A 26,609-nucleotide genomic window follows, 5' to 3' on the forward strand; every position below is an offset into this window, starting at 1 on the left:
TTTGAGGGTACCTTTTGGGCTGTCTAGCTCTGGTGTAAGAATTTCTAGTTACAAGCTGTAAGTAATAGAGTTTTAAAGTTTTATAGTCAATCTTCACCTGTCCTTTCTATATGGAAATGATCATGTTTGTTGATGCTTGTCAAGTTTCAGAATTTTAAAAAATTTAAATTAAAATCCTGGGAAAAAACCTCCAAAAAGTCATAATTATACTCTGCTTACTTATGTGGTTATTTGGAAACATAAAAATAATTTCCTTTTTTTGTCTGATATTTTAATGTAATACAAGTTTTTGTCCCTTGTATTCCAGGATTTTTTTTTTTTTTTGCCTAGGACCTGGCTTCTGGAGTTATTGCACACAAAAAGAAATATCCTCTAGTGTCTTTAGCAAAAGTTGGAGCGTTATTCCATCATTGCCAGAATCCCAGGGAGATTTCATTGTGTGCATTGGATATACTGTTGTTCATAGATGGAAATAAACTCTCCTTGAAGTTTCATTTGGAGGTTGGTTCTTCCTCCTCTTTTTTGCTATACTATTTTGTTCTAAGGCTCTTGGATGGATGTTTACAGATCCTGTCATGAAATGGCAAAGAGTGAGTCTTCAGACATCATTAGGGTTGTCTTCTTCTCAATCCCAGAGGACCCTGGGACGTCTGTGCCAGATAAAAATATGTACAAGCTAAGTGCTGGATTCTGCTGAGCCCCTGTCCCCAACTCCATTACTATTTTATAGCCCTGAGAGCTTCTTGCCCATGAAATGAGTATTTTGGGGTAATAGGCTTAGAGATGCAATTTTTTATTGGATGGAAGTTTGAGACATGCCTGGAAAAAATCCAAAATGAATCAGTACATTCAGAAATGGTAGAAAGAGTTGCAATATGGGAGTCAATAGGCCTAGATTCTAATAACTAGTTTAATGTGATTTCCTGCTGTAGGAAGGTTGGAGAAGTCACTTCTTCAACATTGTCTTTAGTTTCCTATTCTTCAAAATGAAGGAACTGGACAAGCTGCTCTCTGAGGCCTCATTCAGCTCTGACATTCTATTGTCCAATCAATTTCTTCGTCCTCAACAAGAAAAGTTTTTATGCTGAGATAAAGTAAAAAGTACATACTGAAGTCCATATATTGTTGAAATGGGAAATCTAAAATGTTCCTACTCTGAATGGCAGTCCTCAGGCTGAAAAGTCCTTGGTGAGGAAGAAGAGGAGAGAGTAAGTCTAATGCATGAACACAGTAAATGAACATTAGTAATCTGATCTAAACCAATGATATTAAATTAATTTATGGAGAAAAATGGAAACTCATATAGAGAATCCCAACTGGGTGCTAACAAGGAACTATTAAGAAATTATTGCTCCTGAGTCTCATTGTTTTGCTTATCTAAGTAGTTTTTTTGGTTGGGACCTGGTAGTTACTTGTGGTTCCTTTCTCATTTCTCTAAAACACATGCAGAAGTTTGTGAGTGATCAAGAAGAATCTTTATCAGAGCAAGATAGCACCCAACACACAAGCATTATGAATCAAATGCATTCCCCACCCCCAACCTCCCTCCACCATTAAAAAAGGTATTGTGCCTATTTTACAGTTGGAAAAACAAAGGTCTAGAGAATAGAATAACTTGCTGGAACTAGAATCATAAACCTAGAGAGAATCTCTAGAAATTGATCAACAGGCAGGATCAGCCCCTTGCCTCCCAGCAGTCAAATGTCTAAACTGGGTGTAGGGACAAGGGGTGATTAATTGTCTTCCTGAAGCAGTCTAGGGAGGGAGATGCTACCACCACTTTCTGTTGGTCCTCCTAATGTTTTATCTTTGTAGCAGAACAAAGTATTGTGACCTGTTAAGGTTTAGGATTTCATCTCTTTCTTTTCTCATAACTTATTTAGAGTTTTTAACACATGTATGTCCCTCTCTCATCCCAACCCGCCTCTCCCCCCAAGCAACAGAAATACTCAAACTATGTTACAGGTCTTGATCCAGTTTATCAACTTCTGGGAGTAGCTGGTATTTGCTCCGGGTCAGGTCTTGGAGGGTTTGGAGATTCTTCCAGTTGTCTAGTAGTCAAACCAGATTGGCAAATAACTGGTTGAAGGAGTCTAGATTGAATTTCTAGTTTGGAGAAGGTCATAGGATTTATAGTTAGATAGGCCCTTAGATCAGGTCCTCCTTTTGCAAAAGAGAAAACTGAGGACCTGAGAAGTTGTGTGAATTGTCCACACTCACATAGACATTGTTAGTAGAACTGGATTCAAATTTTTCTTTTCTGATTCTAAATCCAGGCATGTTTTCCTTTTTATCATGCTTCCAATTCAATTCCAATCATTGAAAATTATCTTTGATATTCAGAGAACTTAATATCCTGAAATAAATTAATAAATACCTCCTAATACTCTCTGGTTTTCCTTCAAATACATCTCTTAAATTGGAAATACTAAAGCTAACATATTAAGGTGTTTCCACTGTACGTGCGATGGCTTCTTGGAACCACAGAAGAGAGTTGGATGAAAGTGGATATCAAAGGTGAATGAGCAGCTCTGGAAAAAGGTTCAGCAACCTTTACACCAGAAGTCTTACTCCTCCCCAAACCACTCACATTCCCAAAATATCTTGACAGATTGACTAAACCAATTGGCTAAATGGGTCACAAACTAATCCATGAATTAAAGGGATGTGTACCCCAGGAACATGAAGACTCCCCCTCTTGAATTCAAGTGTAAAATGGGTGGTTGAGAACGATTTGTTCCAATATCCAAAAAGAGAGCTGAAGCAAGAGCTGTGGAACACTTAGAGATCAGTCAGACATTGAAGACACCATGTGTATCCACGGTATCTTGGATCATCACCAGGCATCTTGATTTTTCTCCTGCCATAGGATTTCTATGACTTAGAAGAAAGAGTGAAGCCAACGACGTGAGCAACTTTGCCTCACTTAAATACAATTCGTATGCAAGTCAAGACATCACTTATAATGGTCATTGGTCCTATTGAATATGAAAGATCAGCAACAACCAAAGTTGGTTGATATTTGGGATAATTTGAAGCCAAGTTCTGACTTTCCCTTTTCTCCTTGTCTTCTTCCTGAAGAAGAAACTATGGGACTTACAGGTGAGCTTTCTTCCATATTCCATGTAACTTTTCCCCTTAAAGATTACTAGTAAGACTTTTGGAATATCGTGGGTCAGGTATCAGAGCCCTCTCCTCTTTTCCTCTTCTTTAGTCCAAGTCCTCCAGGTTTTTCAAGGGCAATCTCCCCAATGCATTGTTGACTTATAAACAAACCCCAGCACACAATCATCTTTTTCTTGCTATGAATTCTATGAAGCTCATCCAACTTCTGTGGCTTTTAGTATAAAATACTCTCTCTCTCTCTCTCTCTCTCTCTCTCTCTCTATATATATATATATATATATATATATATACACATTATATATATTAAAAACACCTCCACCTGGCACTTAGACTCTGGCATCTCTTTATAGACTTTCCCCACCACACTATGTCCATTTATACATTCTATAATTTAGCCAAATTGGACTATTCTTGCTGTTTGTCACTCCTATCTTTAGGTCTCCTACCTTTATGCATTTGTGATCCCCATGCCTAGCATGTGGTCTTTCTTTACTTCTGCATATTGAAAGCCTTCTCTTCTCAGATCAACTGCCTTCTGCTCCATAGAACTTTCTCTGAGTCCCTTCCTTAAATCACAGACTCTTAGAACTTACAGAGTCTTGGAAATTCTGTTGTTTAATTCCTTCATTCTTTGGATAAGAAAACTGAGGTTCTATAAGGGGAAACTTACTTTCTAGTATTTTAAAGCAAGATAGAGTAGTTCTAGGAATATGTTAATATGTATAGAAAATGACCCAAATATAAAATGACAGATGGGACATGCCCAGAGGTGAAGCAAATTTGATTCAGTGTGGTTTCAAAACAATAACAAATTCTTAATGAGTTAAAAACAATTAGGTTAGTTTATAAATATCTATATTTTGTGAAAAGACTGAGAAGCATAATAAAATTAATAAAATACCAACTGAGTTTAGGAAACAAAATTTGAAAGTATTTGGAAACTTTGTAAAATGTATGCGTCATTGTATTTTTAAAAAAATACTGTTCTTTGAATTCAATTTGAATTCTTCTCTGTCAATGTGCAATGTCTCTTGGAGAATGGGCCAGTTTCTGCCGAGAGCTCAAATATATGGACTACTTAATCTGTATTGGCATGATTTCAGCTTTTTCTTTGCCAGCTTCTCCAGAGATCCCTCCCCATTGCCTGGATGCTGCTTGAGATTTGTGATTCTCCATCCTTAGACAATTGTAATTGATCCCTCTACCGCTTCCCTGATTCCTTCTGGTCCTTTCCCCCTCTTAACTGGTGGTAGCAATGTGAGAATAATAGCCTTTATTCACCACTCTGATTCCTTAATGGATTCAGCTTTTCTTGCTTTCTCTGTGATGTGTGTCTCCCTTCAACTTTCTTTAATCTGCACCTGCTTCCTTCTTTCAAGTCAAGTGAGCCATTCACTTTTTTTTGTTTCTTTTAGGGTGTGTGTGTGTGTGTGTGTGTGTGTGTGTGTGTGTGTGTGAGGGTGGGTGGGTGGGGGGCTCACCTCCATGGTTTCTTCCAGAAGAAGTGTGGTATAATGGGAAAAAGGTTAGATTTGTAGTCAAGAGGTTTGGATTTGAATCACAGTTCTGACACTTAGAATTTACTTTAGTTGTGTGGCCACAAACAGGCTTACTCTCCCTTTCAATGGACCTCATTTTTCTCAGCTGTAAAATGAGGGAAATCAACTAGTTGATCTCTTTGGTCCTTCCCAATTTTTAATTCTATGGCCACTTGTTACAATCCTAAGCAATATTTCAATTTTCAGTTTTCCATTTAATAAGCGATATGCCATGTTCTACCTTACTCAAAATGCTTCTCAAAGACCTATCTCATTTGGTAAATTGGATGTGATTTAAATAGCATGAGATTATATTTACATCTTTCCTAGGAAGCCTTGTAATATAGTGCTCAGGTCCCTCTGCAGTTTTTGTCAAATAAATAACAACCAGCAAGCTTTTATTAAGACCTACTATGTGTCAGGCACTGTGCTTATGGATCATTTGGTGCAATGGTCTCATTTAACAGATGGAAAGATTATGATGACATCATAATCACACAATGATTTGATGTCAAAAGCAGGGCTGAAATCCTGGTATTCTGACTTCTAATTTAATTTTGTTTGTTTGTTTCATTATGTCACTCTGAAGGGGACTTGGAAGGATTAGGAATTTCTCCAAAACTTCACTTGAATATATAAAAGTTCTTTGGTGATATCAGCTATTAAAAAAAAACAAACACCTTCAAGCAAGCATATCTGGAATGAAATACCCCTAAATATATAGCACCTATATATAAATTTATAGAGGGATTTGGGAAAGACTAAAGGTCACATGAAAAAGACCTCATTTGTAGGTGACAAATGAGATGGGTGTTTATTACATTATGTGGCAAGTAAATTCAATAAGCACTTTTTCAGAACTTACTATGTGCCAGGCATTGTGTTAGATATTATGAAAGCAGTCTCTTCTCTCAAGGATCTTTCATTCTACTTTAGGGAGACAAATTGTATAAATTTATACACACACACACACATATATATGGAATATATATCAAGTACATATGTAATAAAATAATTTTGATAGAGGGATGTGATTAGGAGAAACTCTAACAACCAGAGGGATCTTGTTGTAGGAGGTGGTTCTTTAGCTGTCCTTTGAATGAATCTAAGTATTTTAGAAGCAGAGGATGAAAAGGCAAAACAAATATTCATTAATATGGGGGAACAAGTAGCCCAATATGGCTGGATTGTAATATGGCTGGATTGTAGAGTGAATGAGAGGGAGTAACGTGAGAGCCCTCTGGAAAAATGCCATGAACCATGACATAAAGGGTTCTAAATGCCAAAGGAGACATTTGTATATGAAAGGGAATCAATGAAGTTTCTTGAGCAGCAGAGAGCAGACAGATCTGTGTTTCAGGAATTTCACTTTGACAGTTGGGTGGATGATTTGCAGAGGGGGACAAACTGGAAGCAGGGAAACCAAATCGTGAGAGGCAATGGAGAGTCTGAACCAGGGTTGTAGCCACATAAGTAGAGAGAAGAGAATGGAAGTGACAGATGTGGAGAAAGAATTATAAGACCTGATATTTATTGAATGTATATATGGGGATAAGGGAGAATGAAGAGTCAGAGGTGACTGGTAGGATTATGTTGCTCCAATGGAATTAGGAATGTCCAGAAAAATTAGGTTTCAGGGAGAAGATATTAAGTTTTCTTTGGACATGCTGGTGGAGACAAAAAGGTGGAGATGCCCAATGGGATGTTGGTGATATGGTATACTTGGTAGGTTAGCAAGATTTCTTTACAACCTCATCTCCATGCCCACATGGTTAGTCCTTGCCCTGTTCCAGAGGAAGGAGCTTATGCTTCCCCATTATTTAAAGTCCTTCACAACCTTCAAAACCCAGTCTACCTTTCCAACCTTATTACCTATTACTCTCCATAAATTTTACACCAGCTAAACTGGTCTTCTTGCCTCATACGCACTTCAAGCCCCATCTTTGTTCCTTTGACAGGTAGGCAATATGTTTTTATTATGAGCTTACTTTATGACAGGTGCTAAGAACTGAAGATTGAAGTTGGAAGACAAACTAAAAGAAAAATAGTCTCTGCCCTCAATGAGCTTATATTCTAAAGGAGGAAGACAGCACATAAAGAGAGTTGAAAGATGGTAGTGGGGAGAGCAGTGCTTGTGGAGTCATGGTGGCAAAATCTGGAACACAGACAGGACAATGAAACATGGTTAGTCTGGGTTTATCTTTAAAAAATGCCTTCTCTGTTTCTCTTTCTTTCTCTTCCTCCCTCCCCCCTCCCCTTCCGTCCATCCTGGAAAAACTTACTAATGGAACAAGTAAGTTGGGATGGTGGAAGCATGTTCTAGGGTGAGGGGCCAGCTGAGTCATGGTGGTTCAGAAGAATCAGAAACAGAGGGAAATGAAGCATAGTTGTCCTGGACTTGTCCCCAGAATGAAAATCATAGACAGAACTCCTCTCGATGCTAGTTGTCTCATATACCTGGAATGCATTCCTTTCTCTCTTCTGCCTCAAAGAATCCCTAGACTCATTCAAAGCTTACTTTAAGCTCTGCCTTTCCTGATTCCTCCTGGTTGCTAGTGCTTCCTTCTCCCACAAATTAGCTTGTATTTACTTTGTATATGTTCTATTGATATGTATATGTATTGTTTTGTCATATATCTTGATACATGTATATGTTTTTGTCCCTTGAGGACAAGGACTTAACATTTGGGATATGTGTTTGTGTGTGTATTTTTTTTATCTTTAGTAGCTAGGACAATGCCTGAAACAGAGTAAATTCTTTAAAAACATAATCTCCCTCCCCAGTGAATGAAAATCTATTTTCTCTTCCTTACACCTTCCCCCCTAACCATTGAAAAATAAAACAATCCAATTCCTTGTAATAAATATGCATACTCAAGCGAAACTAATTTATGCATTAGCTATGTCCCCAAAATGTCTCAATCTTCACCCTGTCAGGAGGTGGGTAGCACGCTCATGGGTCTTCACAGAGTAGATGTTTAATAAATGCTTGTTGATTGATTGATTGATTGATTGACTCTGAAGGACCAAGACTAGTGACACAGATTTGGGAAGCTCAGGCACCAAGTAGAGATAGAGTAGCCTGAGGAAACGCAACTGAGATAATTCAGGAGTCAGAGCAGCTAGGTCAGGAGGAAAATTGGAAAGAAGTCAATGAGCCTTACTTTTTTCTTTTTCCTGCTCCTTTTACTTTGCATTAACTGTAAGGCAATGGAGGCAGCATAGTGCCTTAAAAAAAAAAAAAAAAAAAGTATTGGCTTTGGAGTTATGAGACCTGGATTCAAATCTTCTAGTTATTATCTAGTTAGCTTTGAAAAATTCATCTAATCTGTCTTGATTTTAGTTTCTTTATCTTTAAGGTGAAGAGATTAATAAGTTAATTGCTGAGGTGTCCTCTATCTCTAGATCCTGTGAAAAATTACATCTGTGGGACTGTAGCTGATATTTTACTTTGATGAAACTGTGACTTCATCAGTGTGTAAACTCCTTCCACCAGTGCAGGTCATCACCCAATTACAGTTTCTCACTTAGGACTTCATGCCTGGCTTATTTATTTTTTTTGGTCCTGTGTGCCTGGGATGATGTCCTTTATCTACAAGTCATCATTGACAATATATTGCAACCTGCTAATACCATACATATTTACATTGATCTTTGAGTCACCTGAAATGCCAATTCTAAGACTATGATATTTTTCATATTTTTCAAATTTAATATATTTTTCAATGAAAAAATTTGATTTTCCTCCCTCTTATAAATCCCCTTCCCATTAAAAAGAGAAAAAAACAAAACCTTTCTAACAAATGTACAGTCAAACAAAACAAATTCCTTCATTGTCCATGTTAAAAAAAAATATCTCTATGTAACTTTCTGTCACTGTCCCTGCCTCTCTCTGTCTTTGTCTCTGTGTCTTTCTTTTTCTGTCTCTCTCTGTCTCTGTCTCTGACTCTCTTTCTGTGAATGTCTATCTCTATCTGTCTATCGCTGTTTGTCTCCGTTTGTGTCTCTGGGTTTCTGTGTCTGTGTCTGCCTCTATTTGCCTGTGTTTCTGTCTCTCTCTGTCTCTCTGTCTGTCTCTCAGTCTGTCTCTATCTCTGTCCCTCTGTCTCTCTCTCTCTCATGCATATTCTGCATCCTGAATATATCACTTCTCTTTCAGGTGGTGGATAGCATAAACCACAGGTCTTCTAGAATTGTGGTTGGTCATTGCCTTAATCAGAATTCTTAAGTCTTTCAAAATTGTTGTCTTTGCCATGTTATTATATGAATTGTTTTATTTCTCACTTCTCCATTAATTCATACAGGTTTTTTCCAGGTTTTTTTGGGAAACTATTCCTTTAATTCTTTTTTATTTATTTAAAATTTTTTTTTATTGTGGTGAGGTTATTTTTAATACACATTGCTTTATAAGTCATGTTGGGAGAGAAAAATCAGAGCAAAAGAGAAAAAAACATGGGAAAGATACAAACAGTAAAAAGAAATGAACATAGCATGTGTTGATTTACATTCAGTCTCTTTAGATCTTTTTCTGGATGCAGATAGCATTTTCTGTCTAATATCTATTGAAATTGTTTTGGACCTTTTATTAATTCTTAAGACAATAGTATTCCATTACATCCATGTATCAAAATTTATTTAGCCATTTTCCCCAAAAGAACTGTCATAAATATTTTAATACATATAGGTTCTTTTCTTCTTTCTATGATCTCTATGACTGGGGGTATAGCTCTCATATTGCAATGGCTGGGACAAAATGTATGCACAGTTTAGTAACTTCTTGGGATTAGTTCCAAACTGTTTTCTGGAATGGCTAAAGGAATTCACAGTTCTACCAAAAGCACATCAGCTTCCTGTTTTCCCATAATCCCTCCAACATTTGGCATTTTTCCATTTTTGTCAATTTTGCCAATTTTATGGGTATGATATAGAGTCTGAAAATTGCTTTAGTTAATATTTCTCTAATTATTGGTGATTTGGAAAAATTTTCACATGTCTAGGAATAACTTGGTTCTCTTCTTTTGAAAACTGACTGTATTCTTTGACCATTTATTGTTTGGGAAATGGCTCTTTTTATTAATTTGAATAAATTTCTTATTTGTCTTGGAAAGGAGATCTTTAAAGAGAAGATCTTTCTCAGCTATCTCCTTCCTCCCTAATTTTAGCTGCAGTGGTTTCGTTTGTGCAAAACATTTAAAATATATGTAATCAAAATAAGATCATGATATCATCACAACTTATTAGCATGTAATGACTAGGAGAATATTAGTGTTAAAAAGATAGACTTTTGATACAACAATTACTTTAGGATGATTGACAATACTTCATTTTTCTAGTTTGGGCAAGAAATGTTTTTGGTCTACTTTGTTTTCTGAATGTGGGTGGTTAGGCTGATTTTTTTGAGCATTTTGAGTATTGAATAGGTCTTAAAGAGTTTTCTGGGGCTTGTTGTAATAAGCACAATGTCATCTTTGCCTTACAAAGGAATCCCCTTGGACTTTTTGTAGAACATCCTGTATGACTGGTGAGCACATTTGGCAAGCATGTGTATCTTTGTTCATGTCTTTCTTCATTTTTTTATTATAGTTTTTTATTTACAAGATATATGCATGTGTAATTTTTTAGCATTGACAATTGCAAAACTCTTTGTTCCAATTTTTCCCTTCCTTCCCCCCTTCCCCCTCCAGATGGTAGGTTGACCAATACATGTTAAACATGTTGAAACATAAGTTAACCACAATATATGTATCATGTCTTTCTTCATTATAGATTCATGAATTTAGAGTTCAAATACAAAGGAAGAAATTAGGGTAAAAAAAGAAAAAAACCGACTTGGTCAAAGTCACATAAATAGTAAATGGTAGAACTAGGATTAGAACCCAAGTCCCATAAGTGTGTTACTACAATTTCCCACTCACTATTCTGTGTAATAATTGATGACTTTTGCTGGTTTATAAAGCAGAAAAGTTGTGAAGGCCCTCTATTTTATGTGAGTCAAATAGGTCATGAGACCTTTTAGAAAAGGAAGGAATATTATAGCTGGTTTGAAATTATCCAATTAAATATATATTTATATACTTATACATAACCAAGAAAATATCAATAGAATTGTTGAATCAAGAAGATACTAATAGGATTGTTGAATAAAGTTATTTTTATAAACATATCTCTAATAGAATCTTTTGTAACGCTAACATATGTGTGAAAAGCATCTTATTTAAAGTGTATTTTGTTCTACTGAGTCAAATGTTTAAAAATTCTATTTCTTAATTTTTGGGGTAATTGACAAACAATAGATAAAGTGAGACTATATATTCTCTACATTTTCTATCAGTTGTAGGACTGGTATGGACATCTTTTCGTTCACTTAAAAAAAGTAGTAGTATATTCTGTTGGAATCTTCCCTTTTTAGAGATGTCATGAAAATTGATCCTTTGCAGCATGAATGCATGTTGTATGTATTGGATCACATTCATCTGCTTTTCTTGACTTAATTTTCTTAAGTAACATTGCAATTACTTCATATAGTATATTATTGAGATTATAGAAGTAGTTCCACTTTTGTAGGTGACAAGAAGAGATGGAATATATATGCCAGTAGATCTGTTCCATTTCATATATATTTGTTGTCCTCTTGTCAGTTTCATCTACAAATGCTTTTAGGAGAAATATAGAGTACTAATGATATTATCTCATAAAATGTTGAAAAAAGAGTTGATGGGAAATGATCTGGATCTAATTCCATGCTCTTTGAAGGATTATTATTTCAGCAACTTTTTTTTTACACTGCCTTATAAGGTCATATTGCTCATAATCTTTTATTTTCATTTTTTATGTTTTTTCAACTAAGTTTTTACTCTGTACTAATATTGTGTCTCTCTGCTTCATAGAGCTCAGACATGTGGTGGCAGAGACAGGTTCTTTTTTTTTTTTTTTTTTAACCTTTTCCTTGCAGTAGCTGATTTGCACTGATTACATTTCTTTAAGAAAATATCAGAATATATGTTTTTACTTTTATCCATTTCTAATTTTTTGAGTAGACAATTATTTAAATAGGTCAGATTCAAAATACTATAGTTGAATGCAATATTAAACTTTTTAAGCTTAAGATTATACTAACACTTTTGGGACAGCATGAATGTCATATAGATAAGTGAAAAATACCCATACTTTCTAGTTTACAAATTCTCTTTGCTCTATATAAACCTATAAGCCTGAAAATATCTATCTTCAAAATGCAAGCATATGTTACTGTATGGAGCAGACATCCTCTGAAAATGTTGTCTTTAGCCACGATTGGGCATTTACTCAAAGATAGTAACAAAGATACAGTATATGCCAAACAATTTATACTAACAGTCTTTATTGTAACAAAGAACTGGCAATAAAGAGGATATCTGTGGAAAATTTGGGAAATGACTAAGAACAAAAATAACCAAGCCTATGGCATAGAGATGTACCTATCATTATACAGTAAGAAATATGAAATTCAGAGAAACTTGGGATGATTTGTATTAACTGAAGCAGAGTAACATGACCAGAACTAAAAGAACATATACATATAGACTTCTATATGCATGAAAAAATGCAAAAAGAAAATTAAATTTTGAATAATTTTTAAAAAGCATTGAAGACTCTGGAGAATAGATGATGAAAAAAAATCTCTTCCTACTTAAGATGGGAAGACAGATTATTTTATACACTATTAGATGTAGCCATTATATTATATATTTTTATTTGATAGTTTTTTTTTATCAAAAGGGAGCGTTCAGTCAGAAGAGTAAATTTTCCCCCTAGAAATGATTTTGAAGTAAAGTCAAAACACATCTATAAAACACTTTCTTAGCAACATGCAATTATATAGTCTTAGAGAGTTACCAAGAGTAATGGTTCTCAAACTTTTTGGCCTCGCTATCCCTTTGTACTTTTAAGAATTATTGAAGGAATACAAAGGGAACTGAGTCAAATTTATAAAAAAATGGGAGCCATGCTCAGTTGATAAATGATCAAAAGATAGGCATCATACCCAAAGAACTATAAAACCATCCATATCCTTACTAAGCATGAATCCCAAAACAGATTTTTTTAAATAGGAAAAGAACCTATATAGACAAAAATATTCATATCAACTCTCAGGGCAAAAAATTAGAAACTGAGGGGATGTCCATCAATTGGTAAATGGATGAATAAATTGTGGTATGTGATTATGATAAAATATTACAATTCTATGGGAAATGATGAGCAAGATGCTCTCAGAAAACCCTGAACAATCCTCCATGAACTCAAGCAAGGTGAAATGTATTACAAAGTAATAGTAATATTGTAGGATGATCAGCTGTGAATGACTTTGCTATTCTTGGCAATATAATGATCCATGACTACTCTGAAGGACTTAACATGAAAAATCTTATCCATACCCAGAGAAAGAACTGATTATATCTGAATACAAATTGAAGCATTCTCTCTCTCTCTCTTTCTCACTTTCATTTTTCTACAGGGCTTTTTTTTCCTAGATGGGGGGAGATTTATGTTTTCTTTTGCAACATGATTTTTATGGAAATGTTTGGCATAACTTCACATATGCTTTCTTAATGGGGGATGGGTGTGGGTTTAAGGGAGAGAATCTGAAACTCAAAGTTTTAAAAACAAATGTAAAAAAACATTGTTTTTAGTGTAACCAGAGAAAAATAAAAAAAATTATAAAATTATTGAGGATACCATAAATATAATTTTATGTGGGATATATATAATCCCACATTAAAATGTATCATATACATATATATTTATATTCAAATATAGATATGTACTAGGCAGCTAAGTGGAGCAGTGTATAATGTGTAGGGCCTGGAGTCAGGAAGACTCATTTTCCTAAGTTCAAATTTGCCTTCAGATATTTATTAGCTGTGTGACCCTGAACAGGCCACTTAACCCTATTTGTTTCAATTTCCTCATCTATAAAAAGAGCTGAAGAAGGAAAAGGCAAACTACTTCAGTACCTTTGCCAAGAAAACCCTAGATGGGGTCATAAAGAGTTGGACACTACTGAAACAACTCACAGAAATAACAATTTATGAGTGTATATACATATATATATTTGATATTAGAAATTGAAGTCCCTTAGTTATTATTATGAAAGTCATGTTGACTTTGGATCCTTGGGGAGACCCTGGAGCACATTTTGAAAATCTGGAATCTAGAATGATGAAAAGTTAAGTGATTTTCCTGGGGTCATATGATCAGCATGTGTCAGAAACAAATACTGACCTTGGTTTTCCTGGAAACCAACTATCTATCTACCATTCAATACCATTCTCTAATTATTAATTATTGGAATAGAAGATAATTTGGAGTTTCTTTTATGTGTGGTATAGCAGCTTAAAGGTTCAAAGGAAAATCGCTGACTATTGGTAGAGGTTGAAGAGTCCTTCTATTTTCATCTTGCCTCTTCCTCAGTACTGAAAGACAGAGTGGTGGGGAAAGCATTGGATTTGGAGTCTGAGGCTTTTTGTTTGAAGCCAAGTTAACTACTTGTGTAACTTTGGGCAGGGCATTTCATATTTCTGGGCCTCAGTTTCCTCAATTATAAAATGAAGGACTAAATGATCACTATAAGTTTTTTCAACTTATGAATCTTAGGGAATATATACTAAATTTCTTGCTTTATAAATTGGTAGAACAAATTTTCATAAATAGAATTTAATTGAAATCTAGTACTTGTATATCAAGCTCACAAAATGAGTTTACTATTTACAGTGATGAAGGATACTTCTTGTATACACATGATGTCTGCCTTCTTTTAATTTATAGGCTAAATCTTATGATAGTAATTCAGAGAGATTAAGGAAAGTTGTTAGTTTGATATTTGGGGAGTGATTACTTCTTTTCAGGTTAGTCAGGGAGGACTTTCTGGAGGAAATGGGAATTCTGCTTATGATGCTCCTTGGAAGAATTTGAATTAATTTGCTGAGAATGAACTCTGATTTGGTCCCAGGAATTGGAGCTGGGATCCTTTCTCACTTCTATTTTAGAAGTAATGTCTGAGGGCTAGAGTGACACTCTACCATCTCTCACCCATGTTAATTGCCAGGAGCATGTAGAGGCATGGAGAGAGACCCCCTCAAACCTCTTCATGTCTGAACAAGATTTTCAACAGAGGACACTTAACCTAGCATTTTCCCCTGGAGGCCACAGCAAGCAAGTCAGAACTTGGTGGTGGTGGTTGTGGGGGTGGGAAGGAGGCTGTCCCTACACTGCCCAAATGAATCCCTGTCTCCACTGCCCAAGGTATAAAGGTATTCAATTCAGCAAATATGTTATAGAATCCCAGAATGTCAGGGCCAAACTATGACCTTCTCTAAACCATCTTTTGTCATCTCAGCTAGCTAGAAAACAAGGCAAGGTGAATAGTGAATCTAACACAGTGTGGCAATTCTCATGTTCACGTTCTCTCACTTTATTTCTTCTTCCAACTCTACCCAATATCACATAATGTCTTTGTGAGGCTAGTTCAAGGTTTCCCTACTCAAAAATATCCCCTTTTCAGAAGGTAATATGAGCAAAGATCAAGGCTGTCAAAACCACAGGTTGCCTGAACACAAAGGGATTTAAGAGATCAAATTCAATCTCCTCATTTTATAAATGAAGAAACCAAGAAAAGTGAATCACTTGAGTACTAAGAATGGGTAGTGGTGGTGTGGAGATATGAAGAAATTTAAGTTTGTGCACCTGCCCTCTACTAAAGTAGAACAATAATTTCTGTTGTGTAGAACCCATGGAAAAGTATTACTTGGAGTTAGAAGATCTGGACTATAGTCTTCATTCTATTATTATTATTTTTGCTGAGGCAATTGGAGTTAAGTGACTTGTCCAGGGTCACCCAGCTAGGATGTGTTAAGTATCTAAGCCACAGTAGTTCTCTACTGGTCCAGAGCATCCTGGAAATCTCTGAAATCCTTTCAGAGAGTCTACAAATTCATAATTAGTTTTTATTTTTAATGTGATCAATATCTATAACTATAAACCACATAAAAAACTCTTTGGACAGATCTTCAATCATTTTTAATAGCATAAAGATATTGAGAACAAAAGTTTGAGGACCACTGGTCTAAGGTCACATTTGAACTCAGGTCCTCCTGACTTCAGGGCTGGTGCTCTATCCACTGCACCACCTAGCTGCCTCATCCTTGTTCTTTTATTCACTAGTTACGTGACCTTGGACAAGTCTGTGCTTTAATTATCTCTTCTGTAAAATGAAAGGGTTGGATAGATGCTCTCTAAAGTCTCTTCTTGTTCCAACATTTCATGATTCTTTGAACATGATATCTTTGGTTTTTGCTGATGTTTCTGTCTGGAAAGAAGGAATACTTTAGTAGGTGGAAAACCCTGAACTAGCCTCACAAAAACATTGAAAAGAAATGATTAGAGATCCATGACGCCAAATTCAGTACAGTAGGGAATGTGTCCTGATCATTTTCAGTTTTCCTTCATAACTTGTGATATTTCTTGTCATCGTAGAGTTTCGTTATTGTTCAAAGGTTTTACCTGAACTATCTCTGGAGGAAAGGAATCACATAGTTTGTTAATAGGACTATATAGAGCTATAACGTTCTTATTTATCCCAAATGACTTGCCTCAAATTCTAGGGAGGTTCCTCTTATTCCAGTGAGAGAGAGTTTTGGGGGAGGGTAGCATAGCATAATGGGGACAGCTAAATAGTAAAAGAGTTGAATAAAAGCTTACTATGTGCAAAGCAATATGCTGAAAGGCTATAAATACTAGTAAACAGAAGTCTCTGCCCGTAAAAAGCTTATATTCTAAAGGGGGAAGACAGCACAAAATGGGGAAGTAGGAGGGGCTGTCAGAGGGATACAGAGGCACCATATTGGGATGATAACTGGGAAATGGTAGAGAGACCTGATTCCTGGCAAGATAAAGTGAAAACTAATTTATTAGAGCTGGAGGAACCAGGGACCAAGACCAGGGTTGCAATGGGTGGAAGATGAGGATCACAACTTGAGTTTGACAACATGGTGAGGAGATAACTGGGAAATGGCAGGGAGACCTGGTTTCTGGTGAGATAAGATGAAAGTTCACCCATCAGATCTGGGGGACTTTAGGGTAGAGTTCAAAGTACACTAAACAAGTTCAAATCCTGACTTGGACATGTTAGCTGTATCACTGAGCAATCAATTCAACATTTTTGGATCTCAGTTTCCTCCTCTGCAAAACAAATAATTTAGACTTAATGATGATTTCTAAGGCATCTTCCAGCTCTAAATCAATATAACTGATATAAAGATGAATAAAATAAGTTCAAAGAATTATGGGAAATTTGATGAGGGGATGTTTGTTGTTACTTGGAGATAGACAGTGGGGGTGGAGTTAGTTAATTATTTGTGGAGGAGATGGGATGGGAGGCTATTTCAAGCATGAAGGATGGGAGGTGTTAGAGAAGCACAAGAGCAGAGATCAGAGAGCAGTCCATCCCAGCTAGCCAATGGCTATTTTCCTCTCCTCAGGATCCCATCTCCCACCTCTGTGCTATTGCACACACTATCCCATATGCCTGGAAAGCACCCTCTTCTCACTCCTGCCTCTGAGAATCCTCAGATTTCATCAAGGCACAGCCCTCCCTCACTTAAATCCAATTCATTTGCATGTCATGGCATCACCTCCCTGATATCATGGGTCCTCTTCGAGAACAAAGGACAAAAACAACAATCCATCAAGGCTCAATTCTTCTTCTTAATATTCTCTTCTCTCTAGGTTTTCATGTGACTGCTCTCTTAGGGTGCTCCTCCTCCTTATCCAACTCCTTCTTATACTAAAGTCATTCTGGGTATGCTTGCTAATCAGCTTTGGACTAAACTGGCACTGTCTTTAAAACATATCCTAAGATCAGGTCAAGGATGTCTTGAAGGATCATTTGTTCATGACATTCCCCAATCTGGAACCACCTCCTATTTCTTGCTATTTATTTAAGTCCTATACATTCTTCAAAACTCAGCTCAAATCTCATTCTATGAAATTTTCCTTTATTTTAGCAGACAAAGATCTCTCCTAGGTGGTCTTCCTCTCTTTCACGTGGTGAACTCATCAGCTCACAGGGATTCAATTTTCTTTCTTTCTTTCTTTCTTTTATTTTTAAATTTAATAGCCTTTTATTTACAGGTTATATGCATGGGTAACTTTACAGCATTAACAATTGCCAAACCTCTTGTTCCAATTTTCACCTCTTAACCCCCACCCCCCCTAGATGGCAGGATGACCAGCAGATGTTAAATACATTAAAATATAAATTAGATACACAATAAGTATACATGACCAAAACGTTATTTTGCTGTACAAAAAGAATCAGACTCTGAAATATTGTACAATTAGCTTGTGAAGGAAATCAAAAATGCAGGTGGGCATAAATATAGGGATTGGGAATTCAATGTAATGGTTTTTAGTCATTTCCCAGAGTTCTTTCTCTGAGCGTAGCTGGTTCAGTTCATTACTGCTCCATTGGAAATGATTTGGTTGATCTTGTTGCTGAGGATGGCCAGGTCCATCAGAACTGGTCATCATATAGTATTGTTGTTGAAGTATATAATGATCTCCTGGTCCTGCTCATTTCACTCAGCAAGGGATTCAATTTTCAACTCTGAGCAGATGATTCTCTTTTTTATTTATTTATTTATTTATTTTATTTATTTTTTTTTTATTTAATAGCCTTTTATTTACAGGATATATACATGGGTAACTTTACAGCATTAACAATTGCCAAACCTCTTGTTCCAATTTTTCACCTCTTACCCCCACCCCTCCCTAAATGGCAGGATGACCAGTAGATGTTAAATATATTAAAATATAACTTAGATACACAATAAGTATACATGACCAAAACATTATTTTGCTGTACAAAAGAATCAGACTCTGAATTATTGTACAATTAGCTTGTGAAGGAAATCAAAATGCAGGTGTGCATAAATATAGGGATTGGGAATTCAATGTAATGGTTTTAGTCATCTCCCAGAGTTCTTTTTCTGGGTATAGCTAGTTCAGTTCATTACTGCTCCATTAGAAATGATTTGGTTGATCTCGTTGCTGAGGATGGCCTGATCCATCAGAACTGGTCATCATCTAGTATTGTTGTTGAAGTATATAATGATCTCCTGGTCCTGCTCATTTCACTCAGCATCAGTTAGTGTAAGTCTCTCCAGGCCTTTCTGAAATCATCCTGTTGGTCATTTCTTACAGAACAGTAATATTCCATAATTTTCATATACCACAATTTATTCAGCCATTCTCCAACTGATGGACATCCATTCAGTTTCCAGTTTCTAGCCACTACAAAAGGGCTGCCACAAACATTCGTGCACATACAGGTCCCTTTCCCTTCTTTATAATCTCTTTGGGATATAATCCCAGTATTAACACTGCTGGATCAAAGGGTATGCACAGTTTGATAACTTTTGAGCATAGTTCCAAACTACTCTCCAAAATGGTTGGATTGTTCACAACTCCACCAACAATGAATCAATGTCCCAGTTTTCCCACATCCCTCCAACAATCATCATTATTTTTCCTGTCATCTTAGCCAATCTGACAGGTGTGTAGTGGTATCTTAGAGTTGTCTTAATTTGCATTTCTCTGATTAATAATGACTTGGAGCATCTTTTCATATGACTAGAAATAGTTTCAATTTCTTCATCTGAGAATTGTCTGTTCATATCCTTTGACCATTTTTCAACTGGAGAATGGCTTGATTTTTTATAAATTAGAGTTAATTCTCTATATATTTTGGAAATGAGGCCTTTATCAGAACCTTTGACTGTAAAATATTTTCCCAGTTTATTGCTTCCCTTCTAATCTTGTCTGCATTAGTTTTGTTTGTACAAAAGCTTTTCAGTTTGGTATAATCGAAATTTTCTATTTTGTGATCATTAATGATCTCTAGTTCTGCTTTGGTCATAAAGACCTTCCCTTCCACAGGTCTGAGAGGTAAACTATCCTATGTTCCTCTAATTTATTAATAATTTCATTCTTTATGCCTAGGTCATGAACCCATTTTGACCTTATCTTGGTGTCTGCGTTAAGTATGGATCAATGCCTAGTTTCTGCCATATTAGTTTCCAATTTTCCCAGCAATTTTTATCAAACAGTAAGTTCTTATCCCAAAAGCTGGGATCTTTGGGTTTGTCAAAGACTAGGTTGCTATATTTGTTGACTGTTTTATCCCTTGAACCCAATCTATTCCACTGATCAACTAATCTATTCCTTAGCCAATACCAAATAGTTTTGGTAACTGCTGCTCTATAATATAATTTTAGATCTGGTACAGCTAAGCCACCATCATTTGATTTTTTCATTAATTCCCTTGAAATTCTTGACCTTTTGTTTTTCCATATGAACTTTGTTGTTATTTTTCTAGGTCATTAAAATAGTTTTTGGGAGTCTGATTGGTATAGGCTAAATAAATAGATTAGTTTAGGTAATATTGTCATCTTTATTATATTTGCTGCCCTATCCAAGAGCATTTAATATTTTTCAATTGGTTAGATCAGACTTAATTTGTGTGAAAGCGGTCTGTAATTTTGCTCATAAAGTTTCTGATTTTCCCTTGGCAGATAGATTCCTAAATATTTTATATTATCAGTAGTTACTTTAAATGGAATTTCTCTTTGTAACTCTGACTGTTGGATTTTGTTAGTGATATATAAGAATGCTGATGACTTATGTGGGTTTATTTTATAACCAGCAACTTTGCTAAAGTTGTGGATTATTTCTAATAACTTTTTAGCAGAATCTCTGGGATTCTCTAAGTATACCATCAAGCAGATGATTCTCATATCTACTTATCCAGTCCTCTCAATCCTTCCAGCTTCATATTTTTATCAGCCTTTTGAAGGTCCTGAGTTAGATGTCCCAAAGAAATCTTAAACTCAATATGTCCAACTGAACTCACTTTTTTGTGTGTGAAGCAATGGGGGTTAAGTGACTTGCCCAGAATCACATAGCTAGTGTTAAATATCTGAGGCTGGATTTGAATCCAGGTCCTCCTGACTCTAGGACCAGTGCTCTATTCACTATGCCATCTAGCTGCCCCTCTCACTATCTTTTTCTCATAACTCTCCCTTCTATCTAACTCCCTATTACTCAAGAAGTATTCTCCCACTCTTTTAGGCTTGCAATCTGGAGGTCAGTTTGACTTTCCACTCTCTCTCATGATTTTACCTTCACAGAACCTCTTGAATATGTATCCTTTTCTTCTCTGACACTGTCACCACTCTATTACAAACCCTTATCATCTCATACTTAGACTATTGCAATAGCTACTAGTGAGTCTGCCTGCCACGAAGTCTTTCCCTACGCTCTTGTCCATTCTTCACTTACTTATCAAAGTGATTCTCTTAAAATATAAGTCTACCTCACCCCCTTTCTCAATAAATTCCATTGACTCCCCCTTACCTTCAGGATCAGATATAAACTCTTCTGTTTGGTATTCATAACCCGATCCACCCTACCCCCATCTTCTTATACCTTATACCCTGCTATGTCCTCTGTGATCTAGGTGACCATGACCTCATTGTTAGAACAAGACATTCCATCTTTGGACTCTAAACATTTTCTTCTTGCTATTCCCCATATCTGGAATGCTCTCCCTCCTCATCTCCATCTCCCAGCTTCCCTGGCTTTCTTCAAGTCCCAAATAAAATATTAACTTCTACAGGAAGTTGTTTCTAAACCTCCTTTATTCCAGTGCTTATCCTCTATTTATTATTCCCTATTTATTCTGTATATGGATTGTTCATACATAATTGTTTACATGTTTTTCCCCCTTAGACTCTGCTCCTCAACAGCAGGGACTGGTTTTTTTTTTTAACCTTTCTTTGTATCACCCATGTTTAGCACAGTGTCACATATTCCTGTGTCAAAATAACACGTAGTAGCACATAGTAGGAACTTAATAAATGCTTATTGACTGACAAAGTGAAGCAACAACAGACTTAATAGACCAGGAGAATAAGGACAAATTGAGGATCCAAAGATTATAATAAGAGCTACAGAAGAAAACAGCTATAGAAGAGTGAGGTAGTAGGAGACTAAGAAGACCAGGAAATTGTGGTCAGAGAGAGGAATTAAATGAATAAATGGGTTTAGATCTCATTCCTTTTTGACCTTGGTATTTCTAGGCTACATGAATTAAGCAGAAATGAGAATCCTAGGTCATCAACTTTCTGTCAATATCAGTGAAAATGGCAGGATCACCTTGTTTTCCCATCACACAAATTGTCCCCATTCTCAACTACAATCCTCCATACAGGATTCCTGGTGTTAGTATTTGGAATTCATACCTCTAGTTACCTTTGAGTCTAGTGAACAGGAATTGATAATCAGTTGATAGCCTCAGATCACTATGTGATATTTGACTAAGCAGCATTCAAGATGCTCCAGCATCTTGGTAGAGTGAATAATGTGCTAATTTGGAAGTCAGGAAGACCTGAGTTCACATCCGAAACTTGTCATTTCTCTGACCATGAGCAAACCTGAGCTGCTCTGAGTCCTAGTTTCCTCATCTATAAATGAGGTTCATGATGTCTGTAATACCCATGTCACAGAGTTGTTGTCAGGCGCAAACTAGATCATAAATGTGGAGCACTTTGCAAATTTTAAGGTGCACTATAAATGTCAGTTATTATATGGGTTTCTACTTTCCCATCCTTTCAATGACTAGGTCAGATTAGATGATCTCTAAAATCCCTCCCAGCTCTGACATTCTGATTATCAACCACATTTATATAACGCTTACGTTTTTAGAGCCTTGGGTGGGGAAAGGGAAGGAAGAACAGAAAGAAACAAAACAAATGTTTATTAAGAGCCTACTCTGTCAGGTACTGAGCTAAGTATTTTATAAATATCTCATTTGATTCTACCTCTGGGAGGTAGGTGCTATTGTTGTCTATGTTTCACAGTTGAGGAAACTGAGGCAGACAGTGGTTAAGTGATTTGCCAATGATCACACAGTTAGTAAATGTCTGAAACTGGATTTGAACTTGAAACTTCTTTCTGACTTCAGCAATCTAGCCGCAGTGCTACTTAGCTGTGAGGAGGGATTAGGTAGAAAGGAAGCTTCTTATGAGACTCTTAGAAGACTTGTTCACTAACCTTGGACAGTTTATGACCTAGTTAGGGGAAACTTCTTCTATACATGTTTTCTACCTTATTCTGACACAGGAATATGTGTACCTAGTAACACAAGAGTGGGCACTGGGGGAGCTCAACGCTAGCATTCCAAATATATAGAGACTTATACAGACTAAAACTAGAAACATGAGTATGAACATCCTGTGAGCAAGAATTTAAAACAATGTCTTTTTTTTTTTTTTTTTTGCTTTTGTTTGCACAACTAGGCACACTACTTCCTTGTTTCTCTTAAAGGACCAAGCTCCACCATAAAGAGACCTAGAGCTGATGTTGCAACATCCCCATGATTCTGAAGGAGAAACTGCTGATGGAACCTTTCCCTAACATTTCATACGTCTTCTGTGACACTTATTGTAGTATCTTGTATGATAAAAGTTTGTCCATGTTTTATCTCCCTGCCTAGATTGGAAATTCCAGAAAGCAGGGATCACATTTTGTTCATTCTTCCTCATGTCCCTAGCAGGGGATTGCATTTGCTGCCATCTTTGCCTAATTCTTAGCAGATATTCAGCAAATGTTGGATCGAATTGGCAAACTGAGATTCTGGGACCATAAACAATTTACCGAATCTCATCCAATGAGTGAATGGGAAAGGAACACGTACCCTTTATTCATTCTCCATTTCAACTCAACTATTCCCCTCAATACAGTACCCCATCTCCTGACTCCATGCCTGTAAGGCACCCCTTCCTTACTGCTGCTTCTCAGAATTCTCAAATTCTTTCAAAGCTTAACCCAAAGGCCATCTTCTACCAGAAGCCTTTTCTGCCCCTCCCTTGGTAGTTTTTTCTCTCGGGAACGTATCTGTTATATATCTATTTAAATGTCGCATCCCCTTCATTAGAATGTAAGCTCTGTTTTTAAATTTCATCTTTTTATCTCTGGGACCTAACATAATGCCTTGTACCTAGGAAGCACTTCATGCATGCTTGCTGAAATGGTATTCCCGAAAAAGAATGTAGGGGCCTAAAATCCCAGCTCCCTTTCTCTCTCTGCTTGGCAGTGTCCTATTCCATCTGGAGTGATGTTCTGTGGACATCTGATTAAGAAAGGGCAGGGAGTGCAGCCCAGTTTCCAAAAGCAGAAAGTAGATTCATAGAGAACTGCTGTAGGGAAAGGGTTAAATATTTCTGGCTCCGTTGGCCTTGGTACTGCTGTCTGCTGCAGTTCCCCCTTTCCGGGGCTGCTGTGCTTCGAGGTTTGCTTGGAATGTGTGCAATGCGGAGAGAGGCTGTGGGTGGTAGGGCCGGCCAGTAGGCCGGGAAACAACTTCTGCCTGATACTCTGTGTTGAGCAATCCACTGAGTAGGATGTGAAATTGGTCTCTGTTCCTGTAACTTGGTGCCTCTCCTCTTCTATTTCTCACCCCAGCAGTTTCCTTAAGCACCCACAGCCCTGGTGCAGCCAAACAAGGAAACAGACAGGGTTGGGGTGCAGAATCTGAGCTATATTCCTTACAGGCTTGTGTAGAGGGGCTAGAGTGGGGATGTGTGCAGAGGGAGAGGCGACTACAGGCAGAGATGGAGTAGAGACACATGCAGAGGGAGAGAAACAGAGAAAAGAGAAAGAGAGGGGAGAGAGGAAGGGAGGGAGAGAGAGAGAGAGAAAGAGAGAGACACACACATACAGAGAGAGAGGAGAGAGAGAGAGAGAGAGAGAGAGAGAGAGAGAGAGAGAGAGAGAGAGAGAGAGAGAGAGAGACAGAGACAGAGAGAGAGACAGAGAGAGAGAGACAGAGAGAGAGAGAAAGAGAGAGAGAGACAGAGAGAGAGAGAAATCAACCTTCAATCTTTGACAGTTGAACTGCTGCTGGAAAGAAAACTGGAGTGAGAGTTAAGGGACCAGATTTTAGTCTCAGCTTTTCTATTAATTAATTAGTTGAACTCTAGCAAGTCACTTTCTTTCTTTGGGCCTGAGTTTCCTCATTGACAAAATAAAAGAAACTAGCTGTCTCAGTGGATTAGCCTGGAATTAGGGAGACCTGAGTTCAAATCTGCCCTAAGTTACTTAACACTATTTACCTCAGTTTCCTCATCTGTAAAATGAGCTGGAGAAGGAAATAGCAAACTGCTCCAGTATCTTTACTTACAAAACCCAGATGGGTTTGTGAAAAGTTTGACATTACTGAAACAACTGAACAATAACAACAAATAAGTGAATTGGGCTAGATGGTCTGCAAAGGTTCTATCTAGCTCTAGAATGCTATGAATTTCTGCAAACTGAATCAATGGTTTTCTTCTCTTTAGTTTCTGTCTCTTTCTGTCTGTCTCTGTCTCTCTCTTTGTCTCTCTTTCTCTGTCTTTCTGACTTTCTCTCCCTCCCCACCCCCATGCTTGTCTCTCTCTTGCACGTCTCTCTCTTCATCTCTCTGCTTATAGTCTTCTCTCCCTCTTTGTATGTCCTAAGACCCAAATGGGTTAAATTGTAGGAAAGTCAATGTTGATAAACTTTATGCCTGAAATAAGACCAAGTGGCCTTCCCAAAGCCTCTAACCTGTTTCAGGGTTAATATCCTAAGGAAGACATAGGATCATATCCAGACAGGATCTTTAGGTTTATGGCTTAGGGGTGAGGCAGCTTGGTCTAAGCCAGCACCATCTTTACTTGCTGATTTGTGCTAGGATCAGGTCGAGCATTTTACAAAAGAGTCATTTGTTCATAACACTCATCCTCCCCTTTCCACTTATTTAAGCCCTACCCATCCTTCAAAGCTCAGCTCAAATCTCACTTCCTCTATGAAGCTTTCCCTGTTTTCAGCCTATAGTCTACACTGATCTCTGCCTCCTTTCCACCCTTAAAATACTTTGTGTCTTTATTTCTTATTTGTTATTAAGCAAATGTCTTTAAATAATTAATTCAGAAGATTTGGCTTTAAATCCCAGCACTTAACTATGTATGATTTTGGGCAAGACATTCAATCTCTCTGGACCTCAATTTCCTGATTTTAAAATATGGAGTTTGGATAAAATGATCTTTAGGGTTCCTTTCAACTTAATGTTCTTTGATACTATATCTTAACATGGATCTCTGTGTGTGTGTGTGTACATGTGTGTACTTATCTCTTCTAATACACTAAGTTTCTTGAGGTCAGAAAATATATCTTTTATTATTTGTATCTCGTACCACTGTTCTTTATATACAGTGGGCTCTCGAAAATTTTTTGCTACTGCTGCTGCACAGGAACTTCTTAGAAAAAAATCTCAAGAGCCTCTTTAAAAGATGAAAGAAGAAAACAAATAGTGTGGGGAGAATGAAAAAAAAAATGGTTTCGTGGGAAGACCCAGGTTATCATCCTGGTTTCTGATCTTGAGCAAGTCACTTAAAATCTATCAATTGTTTCTTCATCTGTAAAATGGGGATAATACTGCCCGAATTGCCTACTTTACAGGATGACTGTGAGCATTAGGGAGATATACTGGTAACAAAAAGCTTTGTAAATTGGAAAGCTTTTTATTTTTTGTGATACCAGTGCCTGGCATGGTATAGTCACTTAATCTTTGATAATTATTGAAATTTGCTCACAAAGATAGCAAGAAAAACTTTGTCAAATGTTGAAATCTGGACATACTATGCCTAAAGAATTCCCTGGTCTATCAGTCTAGTAGTAACCCTGTCGAAAACGGAAATGATATTAGATTGACATGACCTCTTCCTGATGAGACTATGCTAGCTCTTGCTGATCACAGCTTCCCCTCATAAAAGCTCACAAAACATCCTTTTACTAACACATTCCAGAATTCTACTTGTAGAGGAAGAAATG

General features: G+C 36.8%; 1 long non-coding RNA gene across 1 annotated transcript; it reads right to left on the reverse strand.

Annotated features, from left to right (window-relative positions):
• Positions 1–616: 616 nt before the first annotated feature.
• Positions 617–3,803, reverse strand: LOC116421783. Its single transcript, XR_004232317.1, has 3 exons — positions 3,573–3,803; positions 1,964–2,106; positions 617–1,184 (listed from the first exon to the last, which is right to left on the reverse strand). It is a non-coding gene; the product is annotated as an uncharacterized LOC116421783 (long non-coding RNA).
• Between the last annotated feature and the right edge of the window lie 22,806 nt (positions 3,804–26,609).

This window comes from Sarcophilus harrisii, chromosome 2, assembly GCF_902635505.1.
Source record: "Sarcophilus harrisii chromosome 2, mSarHar1.11, whole genome shotgun sequence".
Taxonomy (NCBI): domain Eukaryota; kingdom Metazoa; phylum Chordata; class Mammalia; order Dasyuromorphia; family Dasyuridae; genus Sarcophilus; species Sarcophilus harrisii.